Source organism: Triturus cristatus, chromosome 3_1, assembly GCF_964204655.1.
Source record: "Triturus cristatus chromosome 3_1, aTriCri1.1, whole genome shotgun sequence".
NCBI classification, from domain to species: domain Eukaryota; kingdom Metazoa; phylum Chordata; class Amphibia; order Caudata; family Salamandridae; genus Triturus; species Triturus cristatus.
In genome coordinates this window covers 302,287,596-302,293,595 of record NC_140583.1, presented here as the reverse complement: position 1 = coordinate 302,293,595, position 6,000 = coordinate 302,287,596, and the positions used below count along the sequence as shown (strand labels likewise).

Sequence of the window (6,000 nt, the reverse complement as noted above, 5' to 3'; positions counted from 1 at the left end):
CTGAAAGCAGGCTGGGCAGAACCATCAATATAAACTATAAAATCATACTGATCAAGAGGCATTGTATGACAGGGCAGAGGATATGTTTTTCATATTGTAGGTATGCTTGTGTTTCTAGTGTAGAACCAAATATGCAGTCTCAGTCTGCATCAGTTGCTGATAGTGTATTGGGCCACTGTATCCTTCTTGGATGCAAGACTTTTGCGTTAGGAAAGATATCCTTTGTGACAGCCCCTAAATCTGATTTGGGAGTCACAACAATTATGCGTTTTTCCTGAGCCAATGATCTTTCTCTCACCACAGCTGTCTAAATAGCAGTCAGTATTTTTTCTGGAGGTGCAAAACGCATTTTAGCATTGGAGTATAGATGCAATTTATATGCTCTTGGTACAGTGTCACCCTCGTTGAAAATGACATGTGTGCTGTAGTCCCCACAAATACGTGGATTACCAAGTTTGTTGTGTTTACAAGTGTATGTAAGGGCTTTGCAGCAAGCAAGTCAGCTTGTACTGCAAGCAAAATCTGTGTGTGTTCTGGTGTCCAATGAGTGATTGAGAAGTCTGGATGGATCAGTTCATAAAATTGTATGCATGTTCTACCTAAAAGTGATTGGAGCATGTTTAATGAGGCTGGTGTTTGTGAAAGCACGCACTTCTCTAAGAAGTGTGGCGCTAAGCCCTTGCCTTCATTTAACAACTTGTATCTCAAGAACAGGAAACGTAGGCAATTTTTTTAATTGAATTTGTATACAATCTTAGCACATCCCATGATTATGCGAGCTACTCTGACCAGATGGGAGTCTAAGTTTTCATCCGTAAGGTATATGTCATTGACATAGGACAATGCTTTTTTATCCAATCTTTGTAACAGTTCTGTTACATGGGCTGAGAACAAACTTAGCTGTTCTTGTATCCTTCTGTGAAATGGCAGAATTGGTTTAGTGACCGTAGGGCCGTAAATGTTGTCAAATACCTGCTTTCAAGTGCTATGTTTTGGCAGAAAAAACATTTGATATGTCTAATGTGGTTTTATATTTTTTGCACAGTTATTCATTAGTGCTGCACTGTGCGTATTTTGTACTACAAATGTGCTAGTGTGACTTTAATAGTCTATAGTCTAAGATGAACCTGTATGTGTGCTCTGGTTTCGCTAAGAAAAACATAATTGTTCATTGGTGACTTACAAGAATTGATGACGCCTTGATATTCAAGTTGTGTTAATAATTCTCAAACTGCTTTTTAGCCTCTTGTTTAATGGGGTACTGAGGTTGCACTTGTGGGCTGGACCTTGTAGGTATTATAGAAGGCGAATCCTCATCTCAGCCAACATGATTGCAATATAATGCCAGGGTTTGTGCAACAGCCCACTCCTTGGCATACCATATTTAACTGATTCTGGAACAAGGCAGGAGAAAGCTGGATGTATCACAGTTTCTCCTCATAGGGCTTCTGCTACAAACTGAGGTGGCCAATCTTTGTCAGCCAAGAGAATGTCAAAGCCAAATGTCAGGTTCTCCCAAAAGAGAACCATATGGTGCGTTCTATATCTCCCTCAATTTGGAGTTGCAAATCATATCATCTGCTTGGAGAGCTGAGTCTCTGATCTGGTGTTTCAACCCGAATAAACACTTCAGTTGCTCTTGCCACCAGAAACACTTGAATATTTTGACGAACTATCGAAACCTCAGCAGTGCTGTCTAGCAGAGTTAGAGCCCACTCCATGTTCAGTAGCAGAGTCCTCAGTATTCGTGGCATGTCTAACCAAAATACTTTCCACCTTCTTTTTGAATTGAGGCTTTTTTGTGGATGTTTTTCATCCTTTTCTACAATGAAGTCTGAAGAGCGGTGTGACTCCTTCTTTGGTTTCATATACTCCTTCGACCTGCGTTCTGATCATCCTCCTCTCTCCGAGTGATTTTCGGATGACTCCTGAAAAGAACGAGAAGTACGTGTATTAGTATACTGATACCTATCAGGCTGCTTAATTGTTTCGCTTTTGTGCAGATTATAACCCTTTTCGGAGGACTCCTGTGGAGGAGATCCACCCTGTGGTTTAAAATGTTTTTTATTATTTTTCATTTATTATTCCAGCGCTTCTTAGAAGACTCAGGTGCCTCTTTGGAGCTATCATTTTCAGAATTACTCTTAATTTGTGGTTTATTAGGTTTGTCTCCCAAATTATCTCGACCTATAAATGTATAGGTTTATGCAATAATTTTTGGTAGTTCTCACTCCTGATCCACTCCTGGAACTAGTGTAAGACGTTGGTGTACTCCCAGTGCTGCTGCTTCTCCTTTAATATTCCTTAAAATCACTGAGGAGGCTGTGGCAAAGTTCTCCTGCAGTTTCATCCCCAAGTCCAGGGATGCGGCTGCCCCATATTCATTTTAAATGTTTTAGCATATCAGGCAAAACAGCAATGGATGGTGTACCATGTGTTGTGGTACACACCCAAGCGAACACCGTGCCCCTTGTGGCACAATCTTCTACCGGATGAACCATTCCTAAAGGTAGGCCTCTGTGTTTCTTCAGGTCCTGTATAGAGAAATACTACTTCAAGCCAATTTGTTTTTTGTGCAATCCAGAAAAGAATTTCTTACCATCCGGTGGGAAGCTGTCCCATAACTGAATTAATATTTACCGGACTAATTGTCTGCATTGATAAGTGCAGCTTCAGCATTCCTCTCTGAGTTTAGTGCCATTGTTCACATTACGTCCTGTATCATACTTCTGAATAACCTATCTAGACCTGTGTAAAGTACACGTAGTTATATTGCGTTTTGGTTTGCTATGTGAGGATAGAGTGTGTAGCTGGCCAAGACGTGCCATATTGCCCCTTCATTGCTGAGGGGACCCAGTCTGACATTTGCTGTGGTATGTGGGAGGGAGCCTTGGAACCAATTTGCGCATTCCTGCTATGTGAGCGGTATTACTAAATCTGCATTTGCCGCGAAATTGTTGGGATCTGCTTGTACTGTGTATTCATAAACATGTCTAGATTGGCCGTATATCGCTGGAAATGTTACTCATGAATAAAACACCTCTGTTGTATACACTTTGTGAGCCCCTACCACAAAGGTAAAATCTCCACCTGTTGCCTGGAGCCCATGATGTAATAACATTTGTGCTACCGCATGTCTACAGTTTAGTAGTACGATTACTGGTTGTGCATTAGCCATGTTGATGTATGGAATTCAGAGAAGTTAACTATAGTGGGGTATCTTGTGAAAGGTTCAAGCTTGAACACAATACAGGCAAAATAGGGGTTCCCTATTTAGCTCGAGAAGGCTTCATCCCTAAAACCACAGATGTCTTCGGTTAATTGGTCACACTAAAGCAAACTATTAGGGAGACCCATTAAATAAGTACCCAAACTGGAATGTTGGGCGCCATGATGTACTGTTCCTACTTTCTCAGTAAGTTGATGCGTTTAGGCAACATAAGCTTTAAAATTACGTGGGACTGAATCCACTCATACCATCATAATATGTTGACCCAAATCCTGGGTAGCTCACAGTACGCCATCTGGGCCCCTAAACTGACCGGATGGTGTCTGCAACCTAACATGACAAAGCTAATTCCCTCAAGAAAACTGTGGAAACAAATCTTACCCTTTCATTTGTAACTCAGGCATGCCCAAAGAGGTACACAAGAAATATACAAGTAGCGGTTCAAATATTTACTGAGGCAATTTGAATCTTGTGTAAAATATATGTAATGCAATGATTAAAAGCCAGAAACAAACCAATGTTGATGTTGGTGATGAGGATGAATAATTAAACCATTGTAAACTGCATTAGATTATATAAAGACATATACTTGTACTCCTACCTAGCTTTGCCTATCCTAAGAAGCAAAGGTGTGCTAATCTGCCATATCTCCCAGAGTGGTCTAACTTCCCATTTACCTGGGTACATGCATCATCCGACATCCAGGTCTGGTATAGAGCAGGCTGCTGTCCTTCTCAGGATAGAGATGAGATTCAGCTGTACCACAATTCAGGCTCTCAGTGACCACGACAATCCTGTCTGAATGCTCCTCTGCCTATGCAAGGGCTAATGAGGTTTATACATTAAATGAAACCCATGCATTCAGTACCTGAGCTTCGGACGGGCCACATTTCATTTATTCTACACACTCATGGGTGTCGCATAACAGACAACAATCCATAACACAGTTTGCGCAGAGTACCGGGGACCTTAAACACAGTGCTCAAAGAGACAATGATGTGCATACACAGAAATGCACATGTAAGCAACTTTTTTCTGAGTACGCTAACGTGTAAGGAAAACGTCTTACAAAGGTCACCGTTTAAAAAGATATCAACATTAAACGTGAGTATGTAAAATGAAACCGTTTGTGCCCAGGACCTATGCAACTACAGAACATACTTGCTCATACACTATGATACAGGAGAGGGTTCCTGTGTGCGACCCCGGAGCTCATGTTGCCTGGGAGGTAGATACGGACATTCCCATTACTATAGCGCAGCAGCACTACTGCTGCGCACAGTCCATGGCCCTATCCCCGAACTACAGGCTCCACATTATCTATTTAAAATTCCTCCACAGACTAAAATATTTTCGAAGCTAACGCATATAAAATGTTCAATTCTATTATGGACTCGGAGGCGAGAATTATGCTTTCTTCCTCTTCGCTGTTAACATTTTTTCACGGCAACCAATTCAAATTCAATATTTTGTGGCGTAGGGTGGTGGATTGGTGTGCAGCGCAAGAGAAGCCGATGTTTGAGGTCAGAGAGTGTCCGGCTAAACATCGTAAGGTTTGGGGTAAATGGCTGGGGGGAATACAATGAATGTGGCGTATACTAAAAGCTGTGTACACCACGTGGGGCTTTATACGGTCATATGTAACAGATTCACCCTCTTCAGAGATGTTGGAGAGAGGTGTCCTACCACTGCTGTAATATGCTGTATTTGAGTATTGCTGGTATTTTTGTTCAAAAAACAATAAAATTGATTATCAAAAAAAAAAAAAAATAATTTAATAAACTACATTTCCCAATAAACCATTTGTGACGTCATCTGCAGGCACCCAATCAGGTCATGCCTTTGCCGATATAATGACAGGACGCCATATCTATACCTCTTTCTTTGCCAGCGATGGTGAACAGTCTTATAAACTTGAGTATCCTGTGAACTGGTTGAGCTGGATGAACCCAACTGACCACTCGACTGTCAAACTGGAGCGAAATCTCTTGTCGGAACATACAAACTGGAACTGGAAGCAAGGATTATTCTGCTGAAACTTGATTATTCTGTTTTCTGCTCGGAACCTAGAAAAAAGAGAGAACGTGTAATTTGCAAATTGAGAGAAAAATATCCACAAATCTCATTAAGTCAATATCTTTAATTTATCAAAGACAGATTTTAATCACTACATAAATTCAACATAAGGGTGGGCAATTTAAACATCACACAAAACCAACAGATATAATTTGCAAGATGAAGCGGGTGGAATAATCCTCGCCTCCGAGTCCTTAAAATTGTTTACATTCTTTACGCAATAGCTAGAATTAATTTGTATTCTATGTTAGGACCAGAGGTTTCAGGATATGCTTGTTCAAAGTTGATTTAATACCACTGTAGCCAAGGTGGTGGAAAACAGAGCATTAAAAGGCTTTGAAGGGAAATCAATAACTGGCGGCAACTAGTCCTATCCTCATATTCCTTCAGGCGTTGCACAAGACATAGTTTTGCATTGTTCGGGAAGTGCGGATATGTAATTTGCCTGGAGTCAGTCTTTGTTCTTATGGAGAAAGTAAAAAACTATTTTGGGAATAAACGCTCTACTTGTTAAGACCAGAGCTTTAACATTGGACACCAAGCAAAGCACCATAGTCAGATTTGCCTACAACTGCTTGCTTAAAAGGTCAGAATTGGCTGACCACCTCTGTAGGAAAGAAAGGCCAATATTTAAGCCCCACAGATACTCATACTTGGGTCTCTGAGGATTGCTTAAGCAAATATCATGCATGACC

At 40.9% G+C, this 6,000-nt stretch overlaps 1 long non-coding RNA gene across 1 annotated transcript in view; it reads right to left on the bottom strand.

Moving 5' to 3' along the window:
- Positions 1 to 1,700: 1,700 nt before the first annotated feature.
- Positions 1,701 to 6,000, bottom strand: part of LOC146860143 (uncharacterized) — a 90,560-nt gene continuing 86,260 nt past the window's right edge. Inside the window, exons 3-4 of the long non-coding RNA XR_014979106.1 lie at positions 5,106 to 5,295; positions 1,701 to 1,928 (exon numbers count right to left, since the gene is read on the bottom strand). This is a non-coding gene — a long non-coding RNA (uncharacterized LOC146860143). The remainder of the gene's footprint in view (positions 1,929 to 5,105; positions 5,296 to 6,000) is intronic.